General features: G+C 44.9%; 1 long non-coding RNA gene across 2 annotated transcripts in view; it reads right to left on the reverse strand.

The window, feature by feature from the left end:
• The window catches only part of LOC149867221 (uncharacterized), a 306,230-nt gene that overhangs the window by 41,346 nt on the left and 248,016 nt on the right, over nt 1-16,868 (reverse strand). For both annotated transcript variants that reach the window (XR_016441617.1, XR_016441618.1), the window contains exon 3: nt 8,785-8,899. This is a non-coding gene — a long non-coding RNA (uncharacterized LOC149867221). The remainder of the gene's footprint in view (nt 1-8,784; nt 8,900-16,868) is intronic.

A 16,868-nucleotide genomic window follows, 5' to 3' on the forward strand; every position in this document is an offset into this window, starting at 1 on the left:
CTACAAAAAAATTACCTGCATGAACCAGCTTGGGAACTGTAAATATATGATTTCACATATCACACATGCTGACTGCTGAGTCAAATTTCCCTGCCCTCTCATGCCATCCCTTCTATAAACCTACCTTGTTCAGTCCTAAAGCAATTCAGTGTCTTTGTCCCTACCATTTGTTCAGAAGAGCATTCCAAAACTTCACTCCTCTGGTACTTAAGCATTTCAGGTTCCAATCTTGATTTATCCAGAGCCAGTTTGAGCCATTTGATCTTATGCTAGTATTGATTTGTAGCCTCGGACACTCATATTCTTCCTTAACATACACCTCAGTGTGCCTGGAAAGGGTGATAATATCCCTCCTCAATCTCTATTTTGTTAAACCAAACAAGCCAAGCCCCTTTAATCTCCTTTTATAAGAAAAGGTCTCCATTCCCTTAACTATCTCACTGGCCATTCTTTGAACCCATTCCAGTTTAAGTTCCTTTTTTAAATGTTGGTGATCCAAACAGCACACAGTATTCGAAAGGGTATATTACCAATGCCTTGTTCAATGACATTAATAGCTCCTTGTTTCTATTGAATATACCCCACCTAATACCCCTCAGATTACATTTGAGGTTTTCATATCTGCTTCATACTGCCAGCTCATGGTCATTTTATGGCTGACCCATCCCATCCAGATCCTCCTAATTTTCCTCCAGTACCTCTTCCTTACAGCCTAAAGTTGCTGTTTCAGGCCTATAAGTGCATGACATAACACTTCATGCTGTTAAACTTCATTTAATTTCTGATACTCCACACTGGCAGTATCCCATCCAGGTGTGATCTGCAAATTTCATGAGGATGCATCTCGTTCCAATACCAACCTTGCTGCTAATATTGTTAAACAGAATAGGTCCCAAGACTGATCCCTGAGGAACACTGCTAGTAACCCCAGTGGGGTCTCCTTTTATAGCAGCTCCTTATCCAGTGCAATTGTAGCACAGCTCTTTCTCCTCCTCAGTTTGACCAATAATTTTCTGTGAGTCACAAAATCAGAAGCTTTGTTTAAAATCTGCTGCAGTACCCTTGTCCAAGAAGTCTGTTATTTTGTCACGGAAAGTTATGAAATGACTCGTCATGGACATGCCTGGATAAACCCATGCTATGCTTTGTCCCGTTTTCCATTTACTTCTATATCTTTGGCTATTCTTTCTTTTGTTATCTGTTCAAAGACTTTACATGTTACTGAAGTCAAACTAAATAAGCCTGTAATTGCCTGGCTCACTTTTTATCACTCTTTTAAAAGCACTGCATTTTCTGTTTTCCAGTTGTAGGACACTATCTCCAAACTGAAAGACTCAGTGAAGGACTGTGCTAGAGGAGCTGCTATGTTCTGTGCCAATTGCTTCAAAATTCCAAAGTGGAGGTTACCAAATCTATGCTTATACTTTACAATCCCTGTCATATACCGAGAGCTAGGTTTGTAGTACCTGGGTGGAGAACTAACCGGATTACAGGCAAAAAGACTGAAATCTACATCTACTGCTTTCTAAAGGATCAACTAAAAGACCAAGAGAGAATTTATCCTTTATTAAGGGAAAGGACCACAAATTGTGTAATGCTGTGTTTGCAAGAGATAAGGAGAAAGAACTAGTTTAACAGAAGAGCTTATCTTCAATCACATGTAAAATGGATACCAGTAGTTCAGGTAGAAATAAAACCTGCTCTTCAGCTTGTAGACATCTAGATTGTTCCACTGACATCAGGGAAACTGTATCGATTTACTTAAGGTGAAACTTAGCCTGAACAATTTAAAGAAGAAGAAATCTATTCCAAGTTGTGGCCTAATGTATACAGTAAATTTGTCCTGTTTGCCATACTAACCAAAGCTCAGATCCCGCAAAATGATGCACATGCTTAACTTTTACTCAAATGAACAGTGCCGTTGAAGTCAGTGCAACAACTACTTCTGTAAGTCAAGCTTGGTGTATGTACGCTCTCAGAATCAGGACCTCAACGCTTTATCTTGTTAATGTCTACCATAAGCTTATAAGCAAGGATTGTGCATGTGATATCTTTTATTGGACCAACTACACAGTTGGGATAGACTTAGACAAGCTTGCGAATGCAATGCATTCTTCTTCTTACATATTTGGGATAACAAATTATTTGAGAAAAACCTATGCCATTTAAAAAAAAATGTTGACTTTTTTTTAAACAAAAGAGGCAAATTGTTAAAAAACTGATGCACGATATCTATTTGTAAGTTCTAGAATTACTGTATAGACATCTTGGCATGGAACAAATCTGTGTTTCCAGGCTGGTGGCACTTGAGAGAAAATAAAATCTTTCCATTAGGGTCTATTTGAGATACTCAGATTAATACAATGCTGTCAACAGAAAAACCCCAGCCAGTTGTGTCCCAGCAATCAGCAAGGTTAGGGCACTACTGCCATTACACTGTCAGAAAGCACAGCCCCTGGGATAGCTGGCATTTGACAGCATTAAAATTGTACTGACAGAAATAGAAACAGGCCCTATATCTACAGGCCCTGCCCAGTGCCAGTGTTCTTCTCAATGTTAAATGAGAAATTCAGAGCTAGGTCTGCTGCTTTGGGAAGCTTTTGGGTACAATGAATTAGCATCAAGTAGCACAGAGCTGCTTGGATTCTTCATTGTCCACTGCTTTCATTCTCCCACCCCTCTCTCCTGTTACAGCAGCCAAATTAATGTCTATGAAATCTATGAAATTATGTAAGGGTGAACCCCATTCTCCTCGCAGTCCAGTGGCCTCTCTCCCCCCAGATCACACTGCCCCCAGTTGTTTGATCATTTAAATAAATGATAACACCAACAAACCTACAGAATGCCATATAAGAATATTATGGGCCAAATTAACCCTTCATTTTCAATAGCCTTCTATCATGGTGAATACAGTAAAATAAGGGAATCATGTTGGTATAAAACTGGTAGTACTGGTATTACAGGCGTGAAAGTGACCTAACACTGAAGGAATGCTAGTTTCAAAGGTGAAGGATTCACAAGGATGGTAATAAGAACACCTGACAAATTTTGCATGGGGGAAAAAAATCCCCCCTTCTGCCCCTTGCTGAGTGGCCGAAGCCCAAAGCACAAGACTGTAACAGTCCTGCTCTTACTGCAGAGCTGGAAGTGTAAGGAAAATCCAAGCAATTCTGCTCTTCCCATGGCTCATGGAAGGGTAAGATGAACGGACAGAATCACAGATTTCAAGGCCAGATGGGACCCCAATGGACAGCCAGCCTGATTCTCCAGCACATATTCAGATCACAGAGTTTCTCCAGGAGCTAAATGAAAGCACACCTTTCAGAAAGATCCCTAATCCCCTGATTAAGACTGCAAGTGGTAGTGAATTCACTGCTGCTCTGGTAAGCCATTCCAAAACTGAACTCACTGCTAGGAAACTGTGTCTTATATCAAGCTGTATTTACCTAATTTCAATTTTCAGCGATTGGATTTTTTTTATGAGTTTATCAATAAGAGTGAAAATCCTCCTCAGTCTGCTGTAAAGTGGCTGACAAGGCTAGTACATGGCAGCGGGCACATCTAAGCTGGTATCACAAATAAACAGAGGCCAGAGAGTGTGGCCCATGACTTGTGTTTTCTGTTTCTACTTATGTTCCAAGTCTAGAAGGCTCTGCAGAAATGGCCACATCAAACTTTAGGGGTCTGGTTCATTTCAAAAAGGTGGATTTCATCCGACTCAAGGAGTTAATAGACATGGTGCCATGGGAAGGATAAAAGCACCCAGAAAGGCTGGGAGCTTCTAAAGGGCACAGTATTGGAAGCCCAACAATAAACTGCTCTGACACAACGGACGCACAAGAAGAATAGCAAGAGACCAATACGGCTGCAAAAGGAGCTTCTAAGATGCCCCAAATGCAGAAGGAAATCACACAGGCAATGGAAGAATAGGCAGGTCACCAAGAATGCATAGGAGGAAATAGCAAGAACCTGCGGGGACAAAATCAGGAAGGCAAAGATAAAGAATGAGCTGCACCTGGCAAAGAAGCTTAAAGACAACAAGAGGTTCTCTATAAGTATATTAGCCAAACAAGAAGGACCAAGGAAGCTGTGGGTCTGCTGTTAACAAGCCAGGGGGAATTCCTAACAGAACATGCAAAGAAGGCAGAGTGACTCAATAGCTACTTTGCCTCAGTCTTCACACAAAAAAAAGCTGTAGCCAGACACCCAATAACAAATATCTGGATAAGAAAGGGGACAAACTGAGGTATGAGATAATAAAAGAGACAGTCAGACAGTGTTTGATGGGTCTGAATGAATTCAAGTCAGTGGGGCCAGATGAACTTCATCCCAAGAAACCTGGCAGAGATCTCAGAACCCTTGGTGACGATCTTCCTGAAGTTGTGGGAGACAGGCCAGGTACCACAGGACTGATAAAGGGCTAATGTAGTGCCCCTCTTTAAAAAAGGCAAAGGCAGGCTCTATGGAACTACAGACCAATTATCCTCACTTCAACACCCAGGAAGTTACTGGAGCATATCCTAAGGAAAGCCATTTGAAAGCTTCTGGAGAAGGAAAGGCTGATTACAAGTATCCAGCATGGATTTAGGAAGAACAAATGTCAAACAAACTTGGTCTCGTTCTTTGATAAAGAAACCACTTGGGTGGGTAGAGGGAAAGCTGTGGTTACAGTGTACCTGGACTTCAGCAAGGCTTTTGACAAGGTCCCACATGACCGTCTCATAAATTAGAAAAATGTGGGCTGGACAAAACTACTATAAGGAGAAGAGATAACTGGCTCAATAGTTGCATGCAAAGGGTAATTATTAATGGGTCCAAATCAGAATGACAGGAGATTTTCAGTGGAGTCTCCCACAAGGGTCTGTCCTGGGCCTGGTGCTGTTCAATGTGTTTATTAAAGATTTAGATGCTGGATGGAAAGTTTCTTGAGCAATTCCGTAGATGACATGAAACTGGAAAGAACTGCAAAAATACTGAAGGTTGTCAGCACAATGCAGAAGGATCTCAACATATTAGAAAGCTCAGCTACAGCTAGCAGGATGAAGTTCAATGTGGACACATGCAAGATGCTACACTTTAGGAAAAATAATCAAAAACACAAATATGTCAGGGTGACACCTGACATAACTAATGAATTGGATTTGGGAGTCTTAGTAGATCACAGACTAAATATGAGTCTGCAGTGTCATGCAGCCACACAAAAGATGAATGCAGTTTTGGGATGCATCAATAGACTCATTAGGTGCAAGACATGGGAGGTGATAGTGCCTCTCTACTTGACACTGTTTAGGCCTCATCTGGAATACTGTGTACAGTTCTGGGTTCCACATTTTTAAAAAAGGCATGGAGAAGTTGAAGAGGGTCCAGAAGTGGGCAACAAAGATGATAAAGGCTTGGAAATCAAGTTATACAAGGAGAGGCTGAAGGAGCTGGGCATGTTCATCTTGTAGAAAAGATGCTTAAAGAGAGGGTATTATATCAGTTTTCAAATATTTCATGGACTGCCACAAAGAGGGAAGCACATGTTCTCTCTTGCTGCAGAAAGGACGTGAACCAGTGGCTTGAAATTGTAGCAAAGTAAGTTTAGATTGGATCTCCAGAAAAACTTCTTCACTGTTAGAATAATGAGGCGGTGGAATAGACTTCCTAGGGAAGTTGTGGACTCTCCATCACTGGAGGTTTTCAAGAAGATTTTGGACAGCCACTGGTCAGTGTTGATTTAGGAGTAGCTATACCCATGTTCAACTATGGGTGTTTCCCATTCTTCTGGGCTTTGCTGGTTGCCCCTCCACCCCCACACTTCCTGGTACATGTATGAGGATGTCATTAAGCCTTCCCCAGAGGCATTGGGTGTTGGCTACAGCCAAGGCTAGGGATTTTGATTAGGATGTTCCAATGTTCTTGTTGGGACCAAAGCTGAAGGTTCCTGGCTGAAAGCTCTTGCCCCTCTAATCAGCACCAGACTAATCAAAATATTTGAGGTCAGAAAGGTATTTTATCCCATGGTCAGACTGGTATGGACTGTAAGGGCCTCTAGTCTGGGAGCTGGCCCTCTGCCTGAGTGTATATTGACAACCTTTTATAAAAGGAGGACATTGGCTTATGTAGAGTTTAGGTCAGGGGTGGCCCACAGGCCAGATGTGCCTTCCCCTGGTTTAGATTATAGATTATATAGGATGGTCTGGACAGGAATGATCCTGACTCATGCATGGGATTGGACTAGATGAGCTCTGAAAGCCCCTTGCAGCCCTACTTCTCTATGATTTGCTGCACCTGTTGAACTCGCATCAAACGCAACAAAGACTCAGGTTCATATCCCAGAAAGCATAGGGATTTATTTTCCTTTCCCACTGTCATCCATGCCAGCATCAGGGATAACAGACTTCTTAGTATGTTCGGGGGGGTGTGGGGGGGGCACTATGTTTTTTTATGAGGTGTTCAATTTTTCTCAACTTCCTATGCTTTATAAATGAATTCCTCTGTCCTGCTTCTCCCAAAGGTATATAAATGCAGTAGGCAAATTCCCTCTGAAATAGCAAAACTCCTTATTTGTCTATAAGCTGATTAATACTGCAAGCTAAATTCACACCCCTCTTTTTCCCTATTTTTTCAAACCATTATCTGAATAATCTAACTACAAGATCAAGGGTACTTCATTCCTACAGTGTTTTCCCCTCCAATGTGGGTCCAAGAGACTCTCTACTTGTATATTTCCTCTTCAAATAAATTCCTAAAACTCAAGTGCAAAACCTGTCAAAATCTGATGCGTTTTTCCCCTCGATTTTTTTCTCAGAAATGTCAATTTTGCCAAAAATTTCCCAAGCTCAACATTTTAGCCAAGAAAAAAAAAATCCTGCCATGAATTGTTTTTCATTTTTTTCCCCTGAAAGTCCACATTTTAGACCAGCTTCATTCATAAGTCCCAGCCAAACGAATACATGCCTGAAGAAGAACAATATAGCACTGACTGGAGAACAATTACGTTACTGAGCTGTGCTTCTTCTTATGATGTGTTGCTATTGAATGATTCTTTTTTGGAGAGAAAGGGAATTTATGAAGGCATTATAGCTCTGATCATAGCTGCAATCAGTCCAAGTCTGATTGCAACAGTAACCCAAACCCACCGTGTTGATCAGTGTATTTGCCCTTGAATCACAGGTATCACTGTGTAGGTATCCTATCCATCAGCACTAGCATACTTGTCACACAACAAAACAGGTGCTTTTGTTAAAATTTACAAAAGTGTCTACGTGATATAGCCAGCTTTCCAAATAGCTTGCAGTGCCTAGATGACCTATATGACTTTCAATAGGACCCAGGCCCCCAAATCACGTAAGTACTTTTGAAAATTTTACTGAGTGTCTTCTCTAGAGGAAAAGAGCACTGGAATGAGATTCTGGAGATCTGGGTTTATTTTCTAGCTCTATTAGCATATGTTACAGGCATATCACTAAGATAATTGGGATATGTTATTAACTCTACTATACCAGGAAGACTAATTTATACTAAAGTAATGCAGGCACTGTTTGCAGCTATTTCTGACCCACAAAAAAAGACTGCACACACATCCATTATTGTCTTGAAGCAATAAAAGACACCCGTTCTTTTCTAGCCTCGTTAATGACACATTGTAGCTCCCGGTTTCCTCTCCAGATTAGTCATTCTTCTCAAATTTCCTTCTTTTGTTTAGGGATTCCCTCCATTTCCTGCTATAGGCTTCATTTTCTTTATCCTTCCAATTTAAATATTGGAAAATATTTGCACTCAAAATAGGACGAATCATTTATGCTGCTATTTTTACACCGTCCTCCACAGAATCTCTAGAATTGTTTTCAGATATAGCATCTGAAGCACAGTCAGATCTTTATTCCTACAAAGAGGCCCTTTCACATACATTTAAACAGATCTAAGGCAATTTTACCACACCCCTTTTTTTTTTCCTTCTTTAGCTATTTGTGTTGGAGTCTAATTGAAAAGTCCATGACTTAAAGGGATATCATTCAAGACCTAGGTGTAAACTTTTACCACAGAGGATGATTGGAATAATTTATCTGGGGACATGGTAGTGTGTTCATCATTTGACGAATTTCTCTGAAGACTGGATATCCTTCTAAAAGTTATGCCCCAGCACAGATGGACATAGACATTACTGGATAAGATTCTCTTGTTGATTTTCACCCTGAGGCCATATTACACACATGATCAGGTTGATACTTCCTGGCTTAAGAACCTACAAAGGTATGAACTGCCCTGTAGCCTGACAGTCACGATGATCCATGCTTTGTTGTTGTGTAATGCAAAACATCCCTTTGGGACTTGGTTGAGACAACCACGCTCCTTTCATCTGAGGAGGAACTCCAGTTACCAGTGATGTAAAGTAACCCCAGTACAACTTAGCCCTAGGCACATTACATTAAACAAGGCAAAATATGGAATGCATCAGAAAGAGGAAACATTGTACTTCTTTCTTTTTTTTGTTTGGCAGCAAACAATGGAATCCAGGCCAGCCACCAGGGGCAGGAATTTTTAACAGTGCCTAAGTGATTTAGGAAAAACCAATATAAAACAGGACTCGTCACTCAGTTGCTCCGGAAAATCCCACCTCAGTTTGCCAGATTCCTGGTCAGTTTTCACAAGCACAATGTTTTTGAAAAGAAATAGAATTTCTGCTGGAAACCAGCTTCCCATTTGAGGACACACTGCTGCACCCCAAGTACGTCAGGGCCCTAATGTAGACTCAAGGTTGCTGAAGGCAGAGCTTGCCTAAGGCCCTGAAACACTTACCAGAAGAAGACCCAATCCCTGCTTTCTTCAGGATAGCATGCAAGATTCAGCTTCCCCACAAGCATATTCACTGAGTTCAGCACTGGATGTCAGAAACATGATCGAAAGAAGCAGCCTGCAAAGAAAACCAAGATCCATATGAAGGTCTAACTTCTCACTTCCTCAGTTCCCTCTGCTTTGTATAATCAATGTGCAGACCTTAAATACTATTATAATAGATGCATTAGGATGCTGACAGACAACATGATGAAGACATGCATGGCAATACAGCTCTGGCAATGAAAATGTGAAGTGTAAGTGAGTCACTGCATTAACCTCCTGTGGTGCAACCCAAGATGAAATCAGTGAGGCAGCAGGAAAGTTAACTGCAGTCCTGTGTCTGAGGACCTCTAGGCCTTGCCTGTAATTCATAGCTGCAGGAGTCAGAGGCACCCAGAAATAATGCTTCATACCTCCAGCTCCTAGAGCCATTACCCAATCCTTCCTGTTACCTGACTTCAGTCCTTTGACGAACAGAGGAGACCATGATACCTGACTGACTTATAGCCTGGTTATCAGGATCGTCTCCTATTTCTGAAAAATCAGTTCACTAGGAAAGAGCTGCAAGGGCACAAGCAGTTTACTCTGGGACACATAGTTTCATTATAAGCCCTCATTTAGAGTTTGAGCCTGTTGAAATCAATAGAAAAGGCCTTCTAAGCTCTTTGGATCAGTCTCTGTGATTAAGAGGATATATACTGGATACGATGGAGTGCCTACACATTTTGGGACGTGCAGGGATGTTTAGCCCATTATGCTATGAATGGGTGTGACATTTCATCTTGCAAAAGGTTGACCCCTGGGTCCCAGTAAAGTCAAAAGAAATATTGCTGTTGATGCCAATGGAACCAAGATATGGGCCTGAAAAATGAGATTTGTAATCAGCAAATGTGGATGTTTCATTGGCTGAATCTGTCACTGGGACATATTAGGCATTTGTTGATATTTAGATTAGACCTCCAAGTGCTTTATTCTCCAATGCGGAGTTTCAGGCACTTAAGAAAAACACAGTCTTTCTAAACGGGTCTTCTTTGGGAAATTTACATAAATTTTGATTCCACTTCCACTCTGAAATGTGCTATTACATCTGTAATGTGCTGCATCATCTCATCTTAATTTATATACCCCTGCTGCACATGCACACCCAGGAGAGATGGGGTAGGGTAGGGTGTGTGTGTGTTGGGTTGGGGGGGCACTCATGCTGTTGGAGAGGCTGCTCTAAATCCATTCAAGTACTTCAGGCCAAGAATGCTGCAGTGAAGAACAGTTCATGATTGGTAGCTGTTTGTTTCTGACAAAATGATTCCATCAGTCATTGGGGTAAGGACCAATATTACACATAAACCAGTTTAAGTGATCAGAAACTGGTTTAAACTAGTAACAGTTTATGTTCAGTGCACATAAACCAATTTCAAAATGGCTGAAACCAGTCTGATATAAACTTGGTTGAATGCAGTATCAGACTTAACTGATTTTGCTCAAATCGGTTTATTTGGCTCAAATTTCTGTCTCACACCCCTTCCTGGTTTAAGTTAAACCAGACTCCCCCAGCATCCCATGTAGGCCTGTTGCAAGTGGCTAGTATTTGTTTTGGATTTGGATTTGGCCAATTCGGGGGGCAGTGATTCGATTCAATGATAAAAATCACTGTCCTGAATTGATTTGGCTAAATCTGATTCGGAGATTCGGCCACTGCCAAATCACTCAAATCTCCAATTCAAACAGGCTCCATCCCTGCCTGCTCACCCAGCCCCATCAATAGCTGTCCTGCCCAGTCCCAGCATCCTGGGTCTTTAAAAAAAAGCCCCCTACTCACTGGCTGTTGCCAGGTGGGGGAGGGGTGATCCCCACTGCATCCCACTGCGCCATGCTGTGTGGAAGGGCTCTGCCATGAGCCTCAATAAGCCCCGGTGGCCACTGCAGTAGCCAGTGAGTGTGGGGCTTTTCTTTTTTTTTTAAAGAGTCGGGATGCTGGGGCAGCCATTGACAGGGCTGGGAGAGCAGGTGGGGTTCAGGGGGTGCAGGCAAGGTTCCCTCATGGTTCCCTCCCCTCTCCTCCAGCCCCCCCCGCCTCCTACTTACCAGCACGTTCCATCTACCCCATTGGCAGCTGGGTCTGCCCTCCATCATTGCCACTCTCACTTCTTGTTGTGGAACAGGTTCCCTGCTGCCCCCTCTGCAAGACAGAGGGAGGAGGAATAACTTCACCCCTACCTCTCCAAAGGGGCCCTGTAGCCACTGTAGCAGGAGGGGACAGGGCACTTGGTGGGGGCAGCAGCCCCTGTCAGAACATTGGGGAGCACAAGTCCCTTCCTGGCAGGGGGCCTTGCTCTAGGACAGGCAGAGCTGTGGTGGGCTGTGCGCAGCACAACCGGGGCCCAGACTGGGCCAGAGCCCCGCACAGCACTGCCACCACCACTGCCGTTGTGTGCAGCAGCTTTCCTCACACTGCAGTGTACCCTCTCCCTGCTGGGAAGAGGCTCACACTTGGGGAAACTCTGACAGGGGCTTCTGCCCCTGTCACAGTCACTCCCACCTCACCACTCCAGTGTCCTTGCAGGGGCATGGTCAGACACATGGAGGGGCTTTGTGTGGCCTCCAGTGGTTCCCTCAATCACACTGGGCTGAGGTGCCACTCTCTGGGCATGCAGCTTGGCTGGGGCTGTTCCGTGATGGAACTGCCTTTCTTGGCAGCCCAGCTGCAGCAGCTCCTTTGCTGCTGCCGCTGGCCCCAGCCCTGCGATACAGGTGGGGACTGTGCACCCACACCAGCTCCAGGCTCACTTGTCCAGGCTGAGCAGTGGCAGCATGGGAGAGAAACAGCATGCTCAATACAGGGGGAAAGTGGCCCCTCCTGCTGCCAGCACTTCCAGGTGCAGCCACCTGGAGCTGGCACCAGGCTGCCCTGCATCTGCTCTGCTGCCACTGCTGCTCCGTGGGGCAACTCAGAGATGGCAGTTATGCAATGGAGATGCAGGGCAGTCCCATGAGGGCTCTGGGTGGTTACACCTGGAAGTACCAGCAGCAAGAGGGGGAGGGGCCACTTCCCCCCCATGCTGAACGCAGTTTCTTTTCTGCATTGCTGATGCTCAGACTGGATGGGTGAGCCTGGAGGTGGTGCGGGGCATGTTGGGCAGGGCTGCGCATGCTGGTCTCCACCTCCACCGCAGGGGTGTAGCCAGCAGCAGCAGCAAAGGAACTCCTGAGGCCGGGCTGCCGAGAAAAGCAGTCCCACTGCAGAGCAGCCCCAGTGCAACTACGCCCCCAGGTAGTGATGCCTTGGCTTGGTGGGACTGAGGGGCTCCAGGCCTTGGTACTGCCACACTCAGTCTGCCAGAGATCTGCCAGCCCTGCAGCAGGGCCACCCACCAGGAAGGGCTTGTACTCCCCAACATTATGACAGGCTGCTTCCCACTCCTGCTGCAGTGGCTGGGTGGGGGCATAGCTAGACACCAGCTGCCAAGGACCTTTGGTGGGGCAGGGACAGGGTTATTCCCCCTCCCTCCAGCATTGGCAGAGGGGACAACAGGGGACCTATTTTGCTGCAGGGAGTGAGCATGGTGGTGATGATAGGCACAGCCAGCTGCAAGTTAGGTAGAGGGGACACTAACCCCCCTTTCTGCCCTCCTCTGCCTCAGGGGCCATGGTGCCCCACTGCTGTAGCAGCAAGGAAGGAATGCCCAGCAGACCCCACTGCTGGTGGCACAGGGAGGGGAATTAAATCTCTTTCTGGCCACCCCCTACACACCGCTCCCCTGCAGCCAAGAATGTGCTCTAGCGCTCCCGGCTCCTGGCCTGAGCAACTGCAGGCATGTGCCTGCATGTCTGTTCAGTTACAAACTGATTTAGCCTAGCCAGGTTAGACTAACCCACAAAGGTGAATCAGTTCAGGCTCTGGCTCCTTGAATGTCTGTCCCTTTGATGGAAAAGAAATAAAGATGTCCCCAGAGTTCTCTCACAGGTTCATTCTCACTGTCTACAGCTTTGGAAATGTGGGTCCACTTTAGGCTCCCAGGGCTGGGGAAAATGCAACATTTTACTAAGATAATGTTTTTTCAAGGACAGGTTTCTTCTGATTCAACTTCTATACCATGCTCACCCTATTACTCAGAATTCATCAGATAGAATTAGGGGCCTGTCTACCTGTGAAGGGCAATTTGAACTAAGACAGAGTGTCAGTTTAAAGTGGTATAGTTATTCTCAACTAAATCCATGTGTGGGCATTAGTACTCCAGCCTGAGTACCTCTATTTTTTTTTTGGTTTTAAGCTTAATTAATTTCCAAAACAGAGGAAGTTAAACCAGAAAAGGAAAAAAAATATTCCAGAATAAGAACATTTATGGGCTTGATTCAGAAGTGTTAATTAGGAATATTCCTTTGTATGAACAAGCCCTAAGAGAAAGTTTGAAAGCAGGAGGTCTCTCTCTGAGGCCAATCATACTATTTTCATAATACTGCCAATTACAAGCATTCAAAAAGCTTGGGTCAGGACCTCTATTGTTGTTCTTGTTGCTGCTATTATTATTATTTTATGCCACTATATTCATAAGGGCTCAGAGTAACTTACAATAACAGAAAACAAACCACAAGATAAAAAACAAAACTCCTTAACAGAAGAGATTTTGAAAAAAAGTAAGTGTTGGGTTCTTTTCATTGTGTCCAGTTTTTGAGCCTTCAGGAGTCACATTGTCAAGATTTTCTCTACAGCTATGGAAATCACATATGTACTTTTTGTTTCCAGTGAAAGCTGAGTCTTCTAAGATTATGTGATCCCCAAAAAAAAGGATCTGAGGAAAAAATACGAAATGTGGGTTTTCACTGGAATCATGAAATCTGGGAATTTCTCTCATTCTAACTGAGAACAATCTGTGGGTGCAATAGGCCTCTTAGCAAGCTAGGAAGCTCACTGTGGCATAGCACTATGCTAGGCCTATCTACACAGTTGCTGATTTAAGAGGCAGGCTACCCAGAGTAGTGTGAGCATATCTGAGGACACTAATGGGCATGGTAAGCATAAGCATAGCCAGGATGAAGGTTTGGGGCTCCAGACCTTTGTTTGATAGTCTTCTACGCACCCACAGTGGCTATCCTCAGTGCTGTAGCAGGGGGAGAGGGGCGAGAGGGAGAGCGTCCTGGGCACCAAAGTGAAGGGGTGCCAACAGACACTGCCCAGCCAGGGCAGGGCATGGGATGGAGCCACAAGCAGCTCGTTTGCAGGTGGGAGCATGGGGACAAGAGGAGGAAGCTCCCACCACTATGTGCACTCCTGGACAAGCATGTACCCCCTGGATCTGTGTACAGGACGAAGGCAGGCTGCCACTGCAGGCTTTGCCCTAAGTGCCAAACTTTATTGCTACGGTACTGGCTGTCTACTTGGTATATGTCAATGTTCATCCTCTGGATCTGCTCCAAAGAGCACTAAAATAAGACTTTGATTTTGGCTCTGTGTTCTTAAGGATGCAATTGTGGATTTTGCTCACGCACTGCACTGCAGACAAGGGTAGTACTCAGTTGCAGTTGACTGTTAGACATCTTTTGACCTCTTCCTCCTCTATCAAAGTGCTATCTCAAATATTGCACAGCTCTGCTATTGACTTTGCATGTTGCCAGGCTTTGATCATTTATTCATTCACTGCTAACCTTCTCTCCATCATGAATTAGAGATCTAATTGGATTTAGGGGCAAAAACGTATATTCCCCTGTAATTTAGCTTTATAAACTGTTATCAGTTGGGCTTGGGTCTAACATCAGCTGGTTATTATCCAGAACCTGACATGCATTTTTCATCCCCTTCATTATCTGTTTCAATAACATTTTTTTTCTTGTTGACAGACGCACACAAAAATATGAAGACATCAGCATAAAGGAACATTGTTAAAGAACCATTGAATTAGATGGCTGTAAAGCCCACTGAAGGAAATGGAAAGATTCCTATTGACTTTACATCAGGGCCTAAATCAAAGTAGACAAATAAAAAGAATATTGCATTTCCATAGCAACTGCAAGTTTTAGTGGCTATTGGAGCTGAATGAAAATAGGCTTTTCTGTAATAATATTGAAAGAAAAACATTTTCATTCCGTTTCAAATTTTCTACAGACATTTTCTGGTTTCTTGATGAAAGAATCATACTTTTCAGATAGTTCTCCTTTTCTCAGCCTTTGCTTTCTTTCCTTTTTCCCCCTGTCATGGGGTGGGGTCCTAGGACCGGCCGTGATCTCTCCGGACATCCCCTACCGTGCCAAGTCTGAGATAAAGCACCCTCATTCTCGCCTGCCACGTCTTTGATATTAGGTATTTTATAAGGGAGGCTGCCTTTTTTTGTCCCCTTGGACACGGTGCTCTGGTCTACCCTGGCCCCTGTTCTGTATTGACTGACTTGGTGCACCCCAGGCTTATGGGATATGCGTGGCTCCTACCACCCCTGTACCATGCCCCAAGCCTCGCAATAGGCCTCTTAGCCTGGACATTGTATGGTCAATCCCTTGCCGCGCCCTTATGGGCACCCCCTCATTCGTTGCACAATTGCCTGTGCCCTCCCAGATTCCCTGGGCCTGTCTCAATTGCCTGTGCCCTCCCATGGACGCTCCCTGGTCTCTCTTGCAGCCGTGCCTGCACTGGGGCCTCTCACAATTGGGGCTCAGGCGGCCATAGCTGTGCCTGGCCCCCAAATCCCCTCCTTGGGTCTTAAGGCAAGTGCCCTCTGGGGCTTCTCACCTGTGCCCATCCTGGGTCCTTCTCTGCGCTCGTACCTGCCCTGGGGCCTTCCCCGTGCTCGTGCCCACCCTGGGGCCCTGCCTCGCGATCCTGCCTGCACTGGGGCACTGCCTTGCGATCCTGCCCACACTGGGGCCAGGGTCGATACACCCCTAAATGCTGTGCCCTCTCTGGCGCAGGTGGCCCCACACTGCTGTGAAGCCCCTATGAGGCTTCCTCCAACCCCTACAGCCTCACCTGGTCCTCCGGTCTTATAAAACTACAAACAGAAAAATCAAGCCCCTGGGCTACAATGTAAACTCTAAGCCATCTGGCTAACCATCATTCAAATCCCTACCAGGACTTCCTCCACCTGGTATCCTCAAACAGAAGCTGCTCAGGCCATCAGGCTTCTCAGCTTACTCAACTGTACTCAGCTTACTCCAGCAGAGCTCCTTCTTCCTTGGCTGCTAGTGGAGAACTGCCTCCCTGGCCTCAGCCTGGATTACATTTATATAGGTCAGGCCCTGCCCCCTTCCGGTCAGCTGACCAACTGCGGTTGCCCCGGCAACCGGCGCCTGTACCCCTTTATAGGAGCAGGGCACTGAAGTGACCTACGACACACCTCCCCTCTTAAGTTCAAGACTCACTAGGAGTAGGGTACTGAAGTACCCTGCGACACACCCATTTCCATTTCCAGAGGCAACTTGGAGGTAAAGAAAGGGGGAAAGCAAGGAAGACACCCCGATTTTTTTCAGCCTTTGGGTTTTTTCCTTTAAAAATAAAGTATACACAGTGCACAAAATTTCTAGCAAAAGTTAAATGTTGGAGAACAGAATTAGAGAATACCTCAGAAACAGGAAGCCAGAAAAGCAAATGTTCATCCAAAAATGAAGAATTTCTGGTTAGCTGTGGTAATTCCCTATTCTCAAACAACAGCTAGTAATTCCATTTAAGCCCAGGAGCCTGTCACATGCACAATGGTTCAGATGACAACACTGATCATAGGCCAGGTCATTCCCTTCCCCAGGGCACTTACTGGCAGTTTTACCATGGGTTCCAAAACCATCCTATCAGAAGGTGTTGGGACTTATCTCCATGTTAAAGGTCACTCCCAAACCTGGTGCTTCTGGCCTGGGCTTGAGATATGAGGAACATCTGTACAGATAAGGTGCTGTGCCCCTCAATCCCACACGTAGTAAAAGCCCCGCATTGGCCCTGGTGCTGTCATTATTTCCAAACAGCAGCTCTAGGAAAGATGAACTGGAGAGAAAACAAGCTACAGAAAAGTAAATACTTTTTTTTTTTTTTGGTAGGGGGGGGGGAGAGGGGCATTAAACTGGTTTGGGTA

This window comes from Crocodylus siamensis, chromosome 4 (assembly GCF_052110815.1).
Source record: "Crocodylus siamensis isolate JL-2025a chromosome 4, ASM5211081v1, whole genome shotgun sequence".
In the NCBI taxonomy this organism is placed as follows: Eukaryota; Metazoa; Chordata; order Crocodylia; family Crocodylidae; genus Crocodylus; species Crocodylus siamensis.